We start from the raw sequence: 18,686 nt of genomic DNA, 5'->3' as shown, positions 1-18,686 counted from the left end.
CGCTTGCCTTGAGCTGAAGAGCTGAGGGACAGCGCCCAGGCCCAGAGTTCAGGCCCTGTGGTGCTGTGGCTCAAGTGGTAGAGCACTAGCCTTGAGCTGAAGAGCTGAGGGACAGCGCCCAGGTCCAGAGTTGAGGCCTATGACCAGACCCCCCACCCCCCCCCCAAAAAAAAAAAAGAACTGAGCTCAACGTATCATTAGTTGCAGTCTTTATTTGGATTTCACAAGGTTTGGCTTTTTCCTTGGTTGTTCAATGTGTTGTATGACATTGAATTTTTTTGTCATTTTCTTCTGGACTTGGGCAGCTTCTCAGTCTTGTTTTACGTTGCATTGATGGTCCCTGAGGAGCATTGGCTGGGTATCCCACAGGCGGACTGTCTTCTACTCTAGTCTTGGTGGAGACTAGACAGAGGTTATGGGCATTTAGAAACAGTGAAACAGGACAGAAGAGTCTTCCTCATCCAGCATGCCAGAGATCCATGTGACCCATAGGTCAGTGCTGGTGATATGAGCCATCCCTTGGTTAAGGAAAGTGTTGACCTTGTTTGCTTTGGGAAGACACAACCGAACTCAATCAACAGATAGCTCAGATTTTATCTGGATATACATACCCAGATATGTGTGTGCATATACACCTAGGGAAGACTGGAAGTACTCATGGTCTGTAACAGATGTTTACACCTGACCTCCACCCAAGAAGGAATGTCTGGACTAACCAGAGACTAGTTGATACTCAGGAAGTCACCCAATAGCATTTGGAATTTGGATTTCCTTAAACCCACCTTGTGTACATATGACTTCTTTTGAGTGTGTTTCTCATTTCATTTGCAAAGGAATGACTAACATTTGTGAAACCAGGATAGAAGAAGAGAGGTTTCATGTATAGAAAAAGCAAATAATCTGCACAACCTTAATCATGATGTTTTGGACACTCAACAACAACAACAACAGCAACGAAATACCTCACGGTCAAATCGAGAGGATATGAACTTGTTTTCCCTATGGTTGCTGCATGGGTTCTGGGCACAGATACAGTCTGTTTCCTGTATAACCCATTTTTCTTATTCATTCCTCACTTGATGGATGTTTAGGCTACTTTTGTTTTCAACTGACATGAGCAATGCTGTTAAAAACATCCACAGGTGGGGCTGGGAAGGTGGCTCAGTGGTAGAGTGGTTGCCTTGCATGCATGAGGCCCTGGGTTTGATTCCTCACCACCACATAAACAGAAAAAGCTGGAAGTGTTGCTGTGGCTCAAATGGTTGAGTGCTACCCTTGAGCTGAAGATCTGAGGGACAATGTTCAGGCCCCATGGCCGTCAAAAAAAAATCCACAGGTGGATCCATAATTTGTTGTTTACATTTTTGAAGTCCACATCTAAGAGTAAATGGATGGGTCACTCAGTAGCCCTTAGGTTTTAATGTGTAGAGGGACTGTAGAGCTGTTTCCTGCAGTTGCTACCTTGTTATGTATCCTTTCTATAAACATGTGAGGCACTAATTTGCCTACATCCACACCAACATTCGTTTTTCTGGTTTTGATTATAGCTATGGTGGTATCTGTGCAAATGGTATCACATGTGCTTTTGACTTGGGAGCAGTGGAGGTCTTTTTTTGTGTAGTATTTCCTTAATCATCTGAGATTCCATTTTTGCAAGGATCATGGATTGTCAATGTATGGATAAAGCTTGGATTGGAGTAATAGTGTCTGTTGATAAAGAAGTCAGCTTCACTGTCAGTCATGAGATGCAAGATCTCCTTGCTGTGAGGAACTTATCACAACTCCCCTCAACATCACTGGATTACCATAGTTTCACACTATGTGCATGCTGCCACCTTCACAGTGTGTGTCCTCCCAGCCTGCTTAGCAGACTATTCCAAGTCACTATAATACAGGGAGATGGTCCCTCGACAGCCAACAAGAAGCAGGTGTGTCCGTCCCATCATGTAATCCTATGTGTTCTGTCTATTCTGTAATGGATATTCCTTGCTTGTGCCTCAAAATTTACATTACTATTATTATCCACTTAGTATGAATTTGTTTTCATGAACAAAGCTTCTGGATTACCGAATTTTGAGTCTCACCCGTGGTTGCCTTGGAAGGACTAGACTGGCTTTGTATGACCTGTAGGCCAGGTGTTCTCCATCTGTGTTCTGGAGGTAGACTTCTTTTTGAAGAGCTTTGTGGTTATTTGGTGTTATTCTTTGTTATGTGGAATAAGAACCTGAGTCCAGTTTTCTGCATGTAGAAATGGAGTCAAATTCTTCTACACAGGTGTTGCAGACGGAATTTCCCACTACATTTGCGAAGCTCTAGGCTTCTCCATAGGCTTTACTTTGTGATTGCTCAGCACCGACTTGGCAGAGTTTCTACAGCTATTTGGAACATCTCCCTTATCTTCTACATCCTTTCTTTGCCTCGCTAGCTGGCAGCATTCATTTTCACCCTCTGGCAGTTCAAGTTTGTGATCCTGGAGCTGTCCACTTGGTTTTATCTGCTTTGTGTTATACTGCTGGTGGGGAGGGGGATCAGGAATATAGAGGTCTTTTCGAAGGACCAAAATATCTCCAGTTTTTGTTAGATTTTTCTGCTCACTCCAAATTACCTTTAAACTATTCTTTTACAAAAGGATGTGGCATTGAAAATTGTTATTATCTGGTTGAATTCAAGTTCCTGAACCATTTGATTCATGATTACTTCTCAAATAATAGTACTGCATTGTTTCAACTTAATGTATCCATCATAAATGCTGATGGAGAATTCTAAAATTAATCTCAATGTAGGCCAGACACCTTTAGCTGATTTACCATTTTCCTCTTTATGTCACCTTTCTGTGTCCCTCCTTTTTTTTTGTAGTGTTGGGGTTTGAAAAGAGGGCCTCACTATGCCACTGGAGACACACATACAGTCTTCTTACTTATTTTAATCCTGGGTATGTGCCCCAGACACTATCTGCTTACTTTTTGGCTTCTTGTTCTTGCTGGGATGAGCAGGCATGCACCAATGTGCTCAGCACTCATTTGAGAAGTGTGTCTTGGAAGCTTTTCTACCTGAGGCAGCTTCAAATTGTGATCCTCTTGATCTCAGCCTCCCAAGTAGTAGCTAGAATTATAGGCTTAAGCCATCAATACCCAGAGGCATGCACCAATGTGCTCAGTACTCAGTTGAAAAGGGTGTTTTGGAAGCTTTTCTACCTGAGGCAGTTTCAAATTGTGATCTTCCTAAACTCAGCCTCCCAAGTAGTAGTTAGAATTAGAGGCTTGAGCCATCAATACTCAGCAGCCCTCCATCTTTTTTTTTTTTGGTCCGTCGTGGGGCCTGAACTCTGGGCCTGGGCGCTGTCCCTCAGCTCTTCAGCTCAAGGCTAGCACCCTACCACTGGAGCCACAGCTCCACTTCTGGCTTTTTTCTGCTTATGTGGTGGTGAGGAATTGAACCCAGGACCTCATGCATGCGAGGCAAACACTCTACCACTGAGCCAAATTCCCAGCCCACCCTCCATCTTTTACTGCCAAGATGGGCGCTTTTTTTACCCTTTTGTTTTCAGGTCAGATAAACATTGTTCCTCATTAGCCTTGGAATTTCCATCCATTTCTTCTATGTTAGTTCCCCATTTACTGATTCCCAGGTCTTTCTCATGGCTTCTTTCTCAGTTTCGCAAAAGCATCCTTCTCCCAGTTTCAGTCACTGGTATATGATATTTGAGAGCTTGCACACCTGGGCAGATTTTTTTCCCTCTATTAGGACTGATAATTTGGAGAGCTTTAGATTGAAATTTGGGAATAAATTCCTCAGAATTTTGGACTGCTGTATGGTCTAACAGATTCTGGTGTTTTTGTTTAGAAGGTGGATAAATTATTGACTATTTTTTGAGAACATCTTTTATGTGTATTTTTGCCATGCATGGTGGAATAATTCCCATTTGAGCATGACATAATTCTGTTACACATTGTTGGTTTTCTCCTGCTTATTTTTCACAGATATTGATTTTATATGAATCCATACAATAAGAGCACACTATTGGAATGATGATTTGTTCCTGTGTACCTATCTGTTTCTCTTTGCATCTTTGCATGCGGAGCAGGCAGTTCTGGGTCTGTGAGCCTTACTTTGCTCACGTATTACTTTCTTTGACAGAGTTCTTCAGAGTCTTTTGTTCTAAATGGGATTCTTACTCAGCAAGTAGTAATACACTGGTATCATTGACTTTTCCCTCTATTTGATGGTTTTCTTGGATGGGTGGTAAATGTTTCAAAGGATTTTTTTTGCTTGTATACACTTAAGGTATATTTCTGCCCCCATGGCAGTTTGTTATACCTTATCACTGTCTCTGGACTTGCATTGTCAAACCCTCTTCTCTCTTACATCTGCTTACATCTGCTTGCTCTGTACCAGGGTCCAGAAGGCTGGTTATTCCGCTGATAATATTTTGTTGAAGACATTTGCATCTCTGGTCACAGGAAATGGTTACATGGGCTTTTCCTTTCTTGTCATGTCTTTGGCTATTTGAGTATTAGTGCTGATCTCAGAGATTGAGTTCTGAAGTCATCTTTTGGCTTTCCTATTCTGAAGAGAAATACAGTGGATATGGGTGCTTTCTCTTTTAGAAGGCCATTGATTATTGATTGTGTTCCTTAATAAGTATAGGCCTGCTAAAGTTGTCTTTGATTCTTGGGTGAGTTTTCCTAGATTGTAACTCTTCAAGGAGTGTTTCCATTTCATGTCTTCATGGCCACTTGAGTTTTAGCTGCTTTCCACTGACTGGATTGCATTGGAGGCACCACCAGGTAACAGTCCAGGTGAATAAAGGTCTTACCCTGGGTGGTTTGCTTCTTTCAAGGAAGGGAAGAAATTTGTGGGCATAGAGTTGCTCCTTTTTCTTTCTTCTGTAATGAGGTCATTTATATAAGAACCATGAATGTAACAAGAAAGCAAGTGGAAGAATGGTCTAGAAATGACTAGATAAACATTTCTTACATATCTGTGGGATTAAACTCCTTCCTCACTTTTAGTGATGCACATGGCTACTTTTCATCTATGTCATGTAACTTACACAGAGGCATGATCCTAGAGTTGTCATGATGGAAAGGTCATCAGAGCATCGACTCTGTATGATTACTGGTAAATTCTTTGAAACCCATCCAAACAACTGTTTTGATTAGACGAATTTCCTTCTCCAAAGAAATGAGTAAGTCATGTATGCAACAAAACTAGATACAAAACTATTGAACATGGCTGACGTGACATCATCTAGTGGTGTAGGTGGCCTGAGGCTCTGGGGAAGCAGGACTCATCTGGGCACTGGGCCACCTCTCATGCTGTCTTGATCCCCTGGGGCCCCCACTCCTTCCTCAGCAGAAACCTCACTTTGGTGGCACCGGGACATGATGCACATATCTATCAACTTGGAAATCTGTTTGAAATTTCTTCTTTTTCTTTTCTCATTGACCTTAAGGAATGTGGCTTCTTATTTATTTTCAATTTATTTTACATTTTTTTTTGGTGCATGTTGGCTTGAACGCTGAGCCTTGTGCTCTCTTGCCTTTTGTCACTCATAGCTAGTACTCTACCACTTGAGCCATAGCTCTAGCACTGTTTTTTTGCTGATTAACTGGAAATTAATTGAAGTCTTGGATGGGTCTTTCCTGGGTTAACTTCTAACTGTTATCCTCAGATCTCAGCCTCCTGACTAATTAGGGTGGACAGGTGTGAGCTGTTGGCATCCAACTGCTTCTCCTTTGTGTTGAGTGGATTAGAATGACTTTTGCATGGATGGAATCCTGTTTGCTTTTTCTGAGTGACTCCCTCACTCCCTCCAGAACTGCTTTCAGCTGGCAGAGAAGAAACAAGTTATCATTTATTGTCATAGAAAGAATTGTCTGGCTGTGGAGAGGGCACTCTGGGAAATCTCCCAACTTGCTGTGAGACAGGATCACCATCATCAGAGTGGTGTCATGACGTGTCCTGAGAGCAGAAAAAGAGCCTGGCTAGGCAATCAGGGCAAAGACCCCTCCCATAGAGGCTCTGCACCCCTCACCTTAGCAGTCCCTAATGCAGGCTCCTAGACATTCCATCATTGTGGCTTTGAGCAGTCACACATCTGTGCCTGGGTATCACATCATGGCCCATAGTCCCTGGAAGACTTGCATGGAAACAGCAGGCTGATTGGATTTCAGAGGTGTGTGCTAGAATAGCACCCAATCTAAAGGACTAAAGGACAGATGGGGGCTTGTTCAGGCTGATTGTGTCTGGGGCTGATATGGCCCACAGGCTGTCCAGGGATCTTGAGGGTCATGTAGCACTTTCCTAAGACCTTGTATTAGCCCTGTGCACAACACAGTCCAGGCACTGCCCTCCCTGGCAACCCCTGTGTTCTATCCTGAGCCCTGCTACCTTTTTCTTCAATAAATCTTTGCCATTTTACTCCTCACTCTGTATGTGTGAATGCACTAATTTGTTTTCCTTCTAATCACGTGTGTGTCTGCACTCTTTGGGACCAAGGAGACAGAGGATCTGATTCAAGTGTTGCAGGTTTTTTTTTTTTTTTTTTTTGCATCAACTTTCAAACATCTGGTGAATATGGAATGAGGAAACAACATCTCAAGAGGTCACAGTCATCATCTCTGGAAGGACATCTTCTCCAGGCTGGGTGGTAATGGTTTCAGGCTATTGGTTCTGATGCCATCCCTTGTCTAATGCTCAATCTTCCATCCAAGTCTTAGCTCTTATTTTACCTGTTGTCATGTACCTGAAACACCAGTGAAACTGCTGCTGAGAGGAAAAGGCCACAAGGAGAGGATTCAGGAGGTGTGGTGGTGAATGGGAATGGCTGAGGTCCAGGGGCTCTGGCAGCTTCAACTTCTCCACGGTTTGACCATGCTTGGTTGTAGTTCAGTGGGAGTAGTATCCTTTCATTTTCCCCCTTTTTAGCAAAACTCTACTGTTGCTGTGTGTGGTGGGAGAGTCCAAATATATGCAGCTGGATGGGAAGCGCCTTATTTGGGCCCTTGTTTTGGACAGGTTGCTCACAGTATTGGAGTCACTGCCACTACTCTGTGGCTTTTGGCCTTGGTGTTATGAGAGGGACACTGGGAGGACTAGAATGGGGTGGTGACAAATGTGTCTGAGCTGCTTCCTCATTGGGCTGCAGACTGTCCATGAATCACAGCAGCTTCTGCTGGGATCTGCTGCTGGTTCAGGATGTACTTTGTACCTGGACCTACTGATGACACTGGGTCACATTTTGCTTAAAAAGGGAGACATGACCCAAAGAAGGGCACTTTGGATTTCTGCCAAACTATAGCCATGGTCAATATTAAAGTCAAACTTCAACTTTGGACTGGCTTCTTTCAGACTGAACAATGGTCATAGTTCCATGTGTCCTCATGTAGGCACTGTCTAATGGATCTGCCACCTGGGGAGTGGTGGGCCCTGTATCTGTGATAGTGGCTTATCGATATCTCCTGATGTTTCTACTAGGTTTTATCTTGGTGTCTTCCTTCCTTCCTTCCTTCCTTCCTTCCTTCCTTCCTTCCTTCCTTCCTTCCTTCCTTCCTTCCTTCCTTCCTTCCTTTCCTTTCCTTTCCTTCCTTTCCTAATGTTATTTTCTCTTGCAAAGGAAAAGTAATTGGGGAAAATGGCAAAGTCATTCAAGAAATAGATCAAAATCTGGTGTGGTTCAGATGAGAATTGAAGGAGACAAAATAAATGACTAGAGAAGATTTAAGTATTTAAACGTAATCTATTCACTTTTTTGTGTACCAGTACTAGGGCTTGAACTCAGGGCCTTGCACTCTCACTTGGCCTTTTCCAATCAAGGCTGGTACTGTGTCATTTCAGCCATGGCTTCACTTTCTGCTGATTAATTGGAGATAAAAGTCTCGAGTATTTATCTGCTTGGGCTGGCTTTGAACCAGGATCTTCAGATCTTAGCCTTCTGAGTTAGCTAGGATTAAAGGTGTGAGCCATCTGCACCTAGCAAGGGTTTTGCCATTTAAAAATGTTATTTTTATAAAAAGTAGAGAGAGCTGGGTACTGGTGGCTCATGCCTGTAATCCTAGCTAATCAAGAGGCTTAGATCTGAGGGTTGCGGTTCAAAGCCAGGGCAGGAAAATTACATGAGACTCTTATCTCCAATACACCACCAGAAAACTGGAAGTGGTACTGTGGCTTAAGTCGTAGAGCACTCTCCTTGAGCTGAGGAGCTGAGGGACAGTGCCCCAGGCTCAGAGTTCAAGCCCCATGACTGACCAAAAAAAAAATGTAGAAAAATGTGTTTCAATATGATATAATTGAGTGAAAGTCTCTTCTTTCTTTATTCCCAAGACTACTTGATTTATACACTAAAGTGATCCTGGAATAATTTCTTAGAAAAAAATCCTGGCCTGCGACGACTACTTTCCACAAGAAGTGGTGCCATTTATTTCACTCCCAGTACCATTAGCTAACACTCATTGAGAACTTAGTATTGCTAAATAAGTGGGCTGCAAACTTAAAGAGAAACTTCTCTGAAAAGGAAAGAAGAATGGCCAATAGACACAGGAAGAAATGCTCAACTTGTCTGGTAATAAAAGAAATGCAAATCAAAACAACATTGAGCTTCGACCTCACCCCAGTTAGAATGGTTATAATCAAGAAATCTCATAACAGATGCTGGAGGGGGATATGACCATGCTGTACTGTTTTTGGGAGTGTAAACTTGTTTGACGACTCTGGAAAGCAGTATGAAGGTTCTTCAAAAGACTACACATAGAGCTCCCCTATGACCCAGCAATCCCACTTCTGGGCATTTACCCAAATGATCACAAACAAGACCGTACTAAAGCTACCAACACAACTATGTTTACTGCATTATTTACCATAGCTAAGATATGGAACCAGCCCAGATGCCCCTCAGTAGATGAATGGATCAAGAAAATGTGGTATACATACACAATGGAATTCTATGCCTCCATCAGAAAGAGTGACATTGCCCCATTGTTAGGAAATGGAAAGACTTGGAAAAAAATTATATTAAATGAAGTAAGCCAGGTGCAAAGAAAATGTAGGACCATTTACAATGAAGTGTATCAACATGAACTCCAAGAATTGGAAACCAGAGCTTCTTATTATGCCTTATATGCAGTTCTTTTTTTTTCCTGTTTTAGTTTCCTGTATCCTTTGTCTTGTATATAAATTTAACTGATCTGTGGAAGAGAAAAGGAATCACAGAAACAGCAGGACAAAATATGATCTAATGCAACAATGATACTCACTTGACACTATGCTGGAAATGAACTCTACAACTTGTGGGGAGGAGATAGAAGTAGGGAATGGTAAGCAGGAGAAAATGGGGGAGTGCGCAAGGTTTTTAAAAAGAAATTTACTTATTACCTATGTAACGAACTCCCTCAATCCTCACCTTTGCAATAAATATGTATAAAAATTGATATAAGAATCTTGTTCAGAGACAAAGAACTAGGAATGATGGGACTAAAGAAAATGAAGAAGGACTGAAGGACCAGAAATAAAGGAAAATAGGTTGAGGTGAAATTAGGAGAAAGATGAAGAGCTATATTGAAAAATGAGAGGAGAAAATAAGAGTAATGTAAAGAAGAAAAAGAACAGAAGGAAGAAAACTAAGACAAATTCAGAGAAAGAAGAAAAAACAAAATTTAAAAGGAAAGTAAAAATTAAAAAAGTATGTATAAAGTAATAACACTAAAATTAAAAATACTAGGATTGAGAAATAAAAACTTGAGTAATCAAAATATAGCCTGAAGTTAGTATGCATATAATTAAGGAGGAAACCTCAAATCACTGTAGGGTGTGTATATAGGAATAAACAGGACAGCAATGAAGTAGAAAAAGGGGGAAAGAGGAGAAAACAAAACAAAAATATAGAAAAAATAAAAATTAAACTTAGAAAAAAAAGCCTTCAGTTTTGTTGGGAGATCTTGTGTCTCTTTTATGTCTGCTATCCAATCTCTTGACGAGTCTTTGAGTTCTTTGCGGTGGTCAGTTTTCCTTGTGCCTTAGTGGTTTCTCAAATCAGTTTATTTGAGTGGTCAGAAAAAAGTTCTGTCTCATAAACTTGAGTCTTTGTGTTCCTCCTCCCAGTCTAACTCAGTGGCAGAGGGGTTCTGCTTTGTGTGTAGTGCAGGAAGGAGGTGGCTGGTTTTTGTAGGTTGGAGTCTCTGCAAGTGAGCTTGAGTGTGGGTGGGTTGTGGCATGTGTGCAATGAGTGGCTTTTCCCAGAGGGATGAGATTCTGAGACACTCTTTTGGGCCCAGCCTGAAGCTGCTCTTGGCTTTTATGGATTATTCAGTTCTATTTAATTTTTTTTTTTCCAGTGAGATTTTACAAACTTTGGGCTTTTCAGTTCCTGAAGCTGGCTAAGCTGCAGGTTTAGCTGCTATATGACTGGAATGTCTTTGTTCTCTGCAGAGAGTCCAGGCAGCCTGTCAGTGTGCCTAACCTAGTAAAGTTCCTCCTGGGAGGAACTTTCATCTCCCGGGAGGGGCAATCTGCTCTTGGGCAGAGCTGACTCTCACTGGTCAGATTCCTTTGCACTGTTGAAAAATGGTGCCCTACTTGTTGCTTCTCTGGCCAGTTACCTGCTAGTTGCTCTGTCAGGCTCTTTGCTAGTATCAAAGATGGGTTCTCCTCGGGTGGAATGCGGGGAGGGCTACCTTCCAGAAGCTGTTTTGTGAGAAGGAGTAGGGCTGGCTTTTATGGGGGTCCTCATGCTTTCCCTTTGTTTTCCAGACCACTCACAATCGGCATCCATCTGTGGCCAGCAGGATGTGGATTTCTGCTCCTAATCATCCAGTTGCACTGGAGGTGAGTTGAAAGCCATGCACATTCTGTCTCTGGTGCCTTTGTCCCAGCTCTATCTGGTTGCCAATGTGCTGCTGCCACCGACATGTGCTCAAATTTGTCTTCTTAAGCAGACTGCCTGAATTTTTCCTCTCTGGCCCAAATCTCTACTATTACAGCTCACTTGGTATGACTCCCAGCTGTACCTCTGCCATCTTCCTCTTAACCCTCCCTCTGAATGTCTTATTATTTGAAATAGCACTTGAATTTTTAGACTCTCAGTAAATCAGATTATCCTCTATTTTTACCATCTGAAATGCCCCTGAGTTATCTTTCAATGACCCTATTCTAAAGGTTTGGTCCCCAGGGTTGTAGTCATTCACACTTACAGCCCAGCTACTTGGGAGGAGGTGGCGAATCATGCTTTGAGTCTGTCTTGAGAAAACAATTAGCAAGTTTCTATCTTATGGTAGTACATGCCTGAGTCCCAGTTACGTGGAAGGTCTAGATAGAAGGATCCTGTTCCAAGACTGCCTAAAGCAAAAAGTGAGAGTGAAGTAACTGAAAAGTGACTCCAAAGGGGACTAAATGTATGGCTCATGTGATAGCAATACTTTCCTAACAGGTATGAGGCTCATTATTCACCTCTCCTCCTAAAAAAAGATGAGGCCTTGTAGGAGACCTTCAAGTCATTGGAGCAGGTTTGCCTTTCCCCTTCCTCAGTTTTGGTTTTTGTCTCCTGATGTAAGCAGATCTCCTCCATCAAGTACTCCCTCCATGATGTGCTGTCTCAGCACATGTCCCTGCCCTATCCTTTCTCATCAGGGGCTCTTGAATATTCTTTTTGGATCAGTCCAGAAAGATCCAAAGCAAAAAAGGAATGCCTTAAGGAGATGAAGACAACAATGAATGTCATGTCCTTCTTACAACACAAGAGGGTGCTGTTGACTAAGGACAAGTCCTTTTAACCTGAGAATTTTCAGCCTCTTCAAAATGTCAGGAAAGTGAAATACCTTATAGAGACAGCATTTGTTTTGAGGAATTTCAGCTACCCTCCCCATATGTCCTTGTGACATAATCAGATGGAGAAGCAACTCATACTTCTTTAAGTTATTTGTTGAAAATTTTTTGTTCTTTTTCTGGCTTTACAAGTTCACAATCTGAATGCAATTTGTTTAACATTTCTTGGACAGATAAGTTTATTTCATCTGCTGTTTGAGCTGTCTACTTAGAAGTGTGTCAAGGAAAGTGATTTTTACAGGATTATTAAAAGCAGAACAATTGTAGGAACATTGGCTTTGTAACCCACAGGTAGCAATCCATCCCCTGCCTCTTTATATCACCTTCAGTATCTGATCAGGTCCCTCAACCTCCACCACCCTCCCCCCTCTCCTCATCCCACCAGAGTGAGGGCTGATTGTCCTGGCCTAACTGTCTCCAGGAAGAATCTTGTTATATGAGCATAGTCTGAGTCTCCTTTTAACTTTTTGCCAGTTGTGGGACTTGAACTCAGGGCCTGGCCACTCTCCGTTAGTTTTTTCACTCAAGGGTGGCAACTGACCTACCGGTCTACTCTGTCCTTTTGGTGGTTAAGTGGAGATATCAGTCTCATGGAATTTCCTGCTCCTGGCTGGCTTGGAACTGCTGTCCTTAAATCTCAGCCCTCTGAGTAGCTAGTATTACAGGTGTGAGCTACCTGCCTGGTGGTGACTCCCTTTATCTCTGATAATTTCTCTCAGGAACTGCCCATCAATAGACCCCCTCACCTTCTGCACTGAATGAAAGTTCCCATTTGGCCTTGCTATATAAGAGAGCCCAGCTCTTTTCCCTACTACACTGTCATGAACGTCTTTCATATTGTGCTCTGACTGTGTCAGTGATGACTTGGCTGTGCTTCAAGCAGTGGAGGATCATCCTGGCAAGCAAAAAGTCTTGAGTTCAACTGCCAGTGCTGCCAAAATGAAAAGATCCAGATTCTGGAAGAAGAAAGTAATCCATCAAAATAGTGGTGGACGATGCTACACCATGCCTCAGGTGACACAAGCAACTAGAAAAAGCTGAGAATGTCACGGATACCTTGGAATCTGTGTGGGGAGGAGATCACAGGGCTTTTGCTTCCACAGGAAAGGGAACGCAGCTTCCTGGTGAAGAGGACAGGAGAGAAGAAAGAGAAGAGCTAGATGAACTTGGTCAGTGGAAAGAACAGAGGTAAAACCTGCTGGTCAAGTCCTCATCAATGTGTCCAGGTGGAGAGAGACTCAAGTGAATGTCATTAAGAGAGAGAAGATGGCTGACCTGGTCAGGAGAAAGAAGGAGAGCATGTCCTGGCATTAGCTATCATGCCGACCTGGACTGTAAAGAGAAAGACGGACGTGACAGCAGGGGACCCTCTTGATCCAGGACAAGGAAGATGGTGACCTCTAGATACTTATTCCAAGACTTCAAAGGGTGAAAACTGTCCTGTTTGTTAGAGGGTGGACTGAGCTTGTAGCTTCTTCTGAAGCTACACAATCATTTACTACTAAATTCTGTGTACTCACATTAGAGAAATTCAATTCTAGGAATTAAATGACTTTTTGTAGCCTAGATTGCGTTAACATTTTGGAACCTATTTTGGTCTTTCTGAAAATATTAGGGCCTTGCTCTCTCTCTCCCACCTTGCCAAAAAAATCCTACAGTTCCCTTCAGTAAAGAGAGGCAGATGCACTCCGGAGCCACTTCCTGTCCCCTGGGCTGTGTTCTGTGTTTCTGTGTGTATGGTGTCCTCACTTCTCCATCCATACATAGATGGTTCCACTGGGCATGGCTTTTTTTTTTTTTTTTACTGAGGCAATAGAATTACAAAATGCTTTTTTGTTTTTTGTTTTGTTTTTGTTTTTTTTCAAAATGGAATGTGTTCTGAAAATCTGTTGTTTCTCCCTTTAGGTTCTTTGGTTTTTATGTTGTAATTTCTTTTATTAAGTAGTTATGCAAGGGGTTACAATTCTGTTAGTCAGGTTATGAGTACAATACTTCTTAGTCAATGTCACCCATTCCTTTGTTCTTCACCATTTCCCCCTGCCCTGTCTCTACCCTCAAGTTGGTTCTTTGGTTTTTACTTATTTGTGTTTTTGGATTATTTTTTTGGTCTCTATCCTGGGGACTCTTTTTTTTTTTTGTCGGTCATGGGGCTTGAACTCTGGGCCTGGGCGCTGTCCCTCAGCTCTTCAGCTCAAGGCGAGCGCTCTACCACTTGAGCTACAGCGCCACTTCCGGTTTTCTGGTGGTTTATTGGAGATAGGAGTCTCAGGGTCTTTCTTGCCCGGGCTGGCTTTGAACCGCGATCCTCAGATCTCAGCCTCCTGAGTAGCTAGGATTACAGGCGTGAGCCACCAGCGCCCGGCCCTGGGGACTCTTAAAGAATTAGTACAGACACATTCTGCTAAGTACAATAGTAGTGATAGATGGTAGTGGTCATGGTTTCCTGTTAGTAAAGAATGTAGGAAACTAGGCATGAATGTACAAACTGTTTGAATCCTGCTTCAGTTCATGTGGGTGTGTCTACATGATGACAAACTTTGACAGGGAATAAATCATGTATAGTGTTATTAGTACTAGTGTGTCCCTTCCACTTCAGTGTCAGCCTAAACCCATCTTTCCTTTTATGTTTGGAGTAGGGGGAGAGTGGTCAGCAGCAATCATCAAACAATGGGAATTTCTTAGTGGTGGCTCATTTGACTACTGGCCTGCCTGCTTCACAATATGACCACTTGGGTCCTGTAGAGATGGTCTCACTCCTCACTCCCATCCCCTCAAAGTTTCACTTCCTGTCTTGTTGGGGCTAGAGGAGAGGGGTCTGGAGCCTCCTGGTCGGAGATTCTCAAAGCTCTCTGGTTGCCTGTCTATAGATGGACAGGCTGTGAAGTGGGGTGGGGCCCAGGGGCTGTCACTGTGGTGGTTTGGAAACCCTTTCCTCTTATAGGTGCAGCCTTAATGTTTTCCTGCCATCTAGTAAGAGCAGACCCTGCACAAAGTGGATATCAGAGTTAATCCTATGAGGAGAGAAAAATAATGAGCATAGTTTTACCATTGTCTGCATTTTACCATTTGAGTGCATCCTTAAAGAACCCAGAATTTTGGAAATTGTATACTCTCTAGCAACCCTGTGTGAGTTTTTATACAAGCACTGTTTTATGAGTTATATAAAATATTATAAAAATAGGAAAAGACTTCAAAAGCAAATGTTGAGAATCATTTCTTCTTCTCAGAAGCAGATCTGGCCTTGAAGTGAAAAACCTATGATCTCTGAGTCAGAGGTTGGAGGATGACCATAACCTCGGTACACTTTTGGAGAGTTATGTCTGTTGCCTTGGCCAGGAATTTGGAATCTGGACTGTTTTCCTGTTTAGTTTGGATAGGAGGCAGTATGGTAAAGTGAGGGAAAATTACCATGTGGTAGTGGCAGGGGACAGGAAAAGTAGCAGGACTCTACCTACTTAGAATTCAAAGGCAAATAACTTTCTGTGTCCTGCAATGTTACAGGAATCAGAGAAACTATTTTAAAGCCTCTAGCCACCAGAACTTATTGTATTACTTCTCTAAGCCTTTCTCTGGGAGTTATTACTTAGGGCTTATTTGGGGTTGGCATCCTTCCTCAGTCTGGTATCGCTGGTGTTCCGCATCTCTGCATGGTGCAGCTCCCCCATCAGTGACAGCCAGTCCTCTGCCCCTCCATCTTGACACTATACTTTCCCACATCCAGCCTCCATGTTCTTATCCCCAAACCTTTACCCCAATCCAGCCACCTCAAACCATAGCCCTTGAGCTGTCAGGAGTACAATTCTAGATACTGAAATCCTAGCTACTCAGGAACTGAGATCTGAGGATTGCAGTTCAAAGCCAGCCCAGGCAGGAAAGTCTACAAGACTTTTTATCTCTAACCATCAAAATCAGAAGTGGAGGTGTGGTTCGAGTGGTTGGACGCCAGCCATAAGCAAAAAAGCCAAGAAAGAACAAGAGGCTCTGAGTTCAATCCCCAGTGCTTGCACAAATAGAAGTGCAAAGCAATGTGATGTCCACAGCAATTACTTGGGTTTTAAGTTTCTTAGCACAGATCTGCTGGTCATGTCACAGCCACTTCCTTGTTCTCAGCATTCAGGATTCCTCCACCACCAATCTTCCTCCCACCTCAGGGCTGTGTCTCCTATTCTTCCTTCTTCCCCTTTCTTATGTACAGTGTCTGTGACACTCTACAAACATTTATAGGATTTCTGAAAGTTCTGAGCAGAGACAACAGAAAAAATATCTCTAATTATGAAGTTTCTTAATTAGGGAGAAAGCCAAAAAGATTCTCATTCTAGCTGCACACCATGGTGTGTTTGCCAGGTGCACCTGGGAGATCAGGGGATTGTACTAGCCAATGGGGAGGTCGTTACATTTGCTGCTTGGAGATGAAGTTCATTGGTCCTGAAGACCTGAGGCAGGAGTTGGTGCCAGAGCTCATTGGTGGAGGCTCTATTCCTGAGCAAGTACTATGCTCAGGGCAGTTTATCTGGATTGTAGTGTTCTCAAAGGATATTAAAGATAAACTAGGATAGAGAAATCTGTGCATATGTTTGAGGTGTGCAAACTTGAAAAGCAGGGGTGTTTGTCCAGCAAAGGAAGAGACATTCTCTAGAGAGAACTTTCTCAGACACACACACCCCTCCCCAGCTCCCCTTCATTCCTTCCCAGCTCCAACTTTGTGTGGATCTGCCAAGAATGATGTCATCTTGGTATCAGCAACTTGCACACTTTATTTCCCAGCTTTTTCCTTTAGTTCTGGACAGTATTTGGGGAGGGAAGGACTCAGTATTACTTTTGGGCTGAAGCTGAGTCATTGCCTTGTTTTCTGTTGTTGCCACTGGAAGTAGGAGACCTTGGCTGAGGAGGTGGCAGGACAGTGGAGCTGAAGTGCCCTGGATAAATGCCACTGGCACCATCCACAGAATCATCAAGGGTTTGAATGAGTGAGAGCTTTCGTTTGAACTTCCTTTTCCTCATTCTATGTACAATGCATCAAATTTTATTTTATTTTATTTTTTGTCAACCTTCTATGTAATCATCAAAGACACAAGCCATATTTCTTTAGAGTCTATTCTCCCTTAGTATCCAGAATCCCCAGAAAGAAAGTAGGGGTACTCCTAGGCCCCATCAGGAGTGTAGTGAGTGAGCTTAGGGATCAGGCACAAGTCTTGCCTTTCATCTTCTTCTCTGACCAAGCTCATCTCATGGAGACTATTGGGTCCCACCACCCAACCCTGGCCAGCATTCTTCTACCATGTGGCAGGTTTTCCTTCATCATCTGCCCATGAGCACAGAGCTATATATGTGAATTCCTCCAGGTCCCAACTATGCAAACAGATGTAAGGCTTTCTTGTACTTTTGTTTATTGTCTGGAAGTCTGCAGGTTTTCAGTAGTTGTGCTGGATGACACACTCAGAACAGTCCATCATTAAAGGAGTCTCTGCCTAGGCTGGTGTGGCCTGTCATAGCACACCCATTGGGAGAGAGCATGTGCAGTAACCAGACACAGGGCATGGAAGAGAACATATCTCACACAACTGTGTGTCCTCTTTCCCAATCGGAACCTTCTAAAAATTCTACTGTATTTCTTGTACTCATGCATCAGCATTTCCTTCTCAGAGGGACTTACTAATCCCTAGGCTCAGGATCTGGCAATAATTTGATTTGAGTGGCTGGCTATCTGCCAGGGAAGTCTAGTATTCAAGACTTCAGCTTTCCTACTGTGGAACAACTTCTGGCCTTTGACAAAAACCCCACAGCTACAGGGCACCTTGCCAGGAAGATTCCAGTGCCAGCAACTGGACTCTGCCCACTTGATCTACTTTTGTATCATTTGGACATAGTGCATAATGTTGGTTTTCTGTAGCTGTATATAAGTGCTAACGATGTTATATGCTGCATTCCCTTTGTATTACATTCATGTCAGTATGATTATAGATTTGCTTCTCCTTTAAGCTTAAGATTTAGAGAGTTTAGCCAGAATTTTCTTATAAATAATAGCAACACTTTGTAAGAAAAAAAAAACTTGGTGGTATTACAGTACAGGGTTTTAGGTTGTGGCTGTGAATTTCTTTATTCTCATATAAATCCCTTGTAGTTATAAAAGATAGAGTGATTTTTTAAAAAATACTCTAGTCCTGAGCTGGGTGTGGCACACCCAAGCTACTTGGAAAGCTTATATGGAAGAATCACATAAGCCTAGGATTTTCAAACAGTCTGGATAACACAGTGAGATTGTAACACACACACACACACACACACACACACACACACACGAACAAAAGAGAGAGAGAGAGAGAGAGAGAGGGAAAGGGAATATCATAGTTCTTACTGTATTTGTGGGCTAACTTTTCCAGTTACCTAAAGTCATCTATAGTCTAAAATAAAATATGCAATTCATAAATTTTATTACTTTAAGTATTTGTCTTTTTTATGGTGCTGAGGATCAAATCCTGGGGCTTTTAGATGCCAGGTGAATATCTCATGTTGAGTTATACATAACTTAAAACTCCCATAAATTCTTGGCACTGGTGACTCAGGCCTGTAATCCTAGCTATTCAGGAGGCTGAGATCTGAGGATCACAGTTCAAAGCCTGCCTGGGCAAGAAAGTCCTTGAGACTCTTTTTTTTTTTTTTTGTCGGTCGTGGGGCTTGAACTCTGGGCCTGGGCACTGTCCCTCAGCTCTTCAGCTCAAGGGGAGTGCTCTACCACTTGAGCTACAGCACCACTTCTGGTTTTCTGGTGGTTTATTGGAGATAGGAGTCTCACGGTCTTTCCTGCCCGGGCTGGCTTTGAACCGCGATCCTCAGATCTCAGCCTCCTGAGTAGCTAGGATTACAGGAGT

Source organism: Dipodomys spectabilis, unplaced genomic scaffold (assembly GCF_019054845.1).
Source record: "Dipodomys spectabilis isolate Male_0828 unplaced genomic scaffold, ASM1905484v1 ptg000083l, whole genome shotgun sequence".
Classification (NCBI taxonomy): Eukaryota; Metazoa; Chordata; class Mammalia; order Rodentia; family Heteromyidae; genus Dipodomys; species Dipodomys spectabilis.
Note: the sequence above shows the minus strand (reverse complement) of the source record.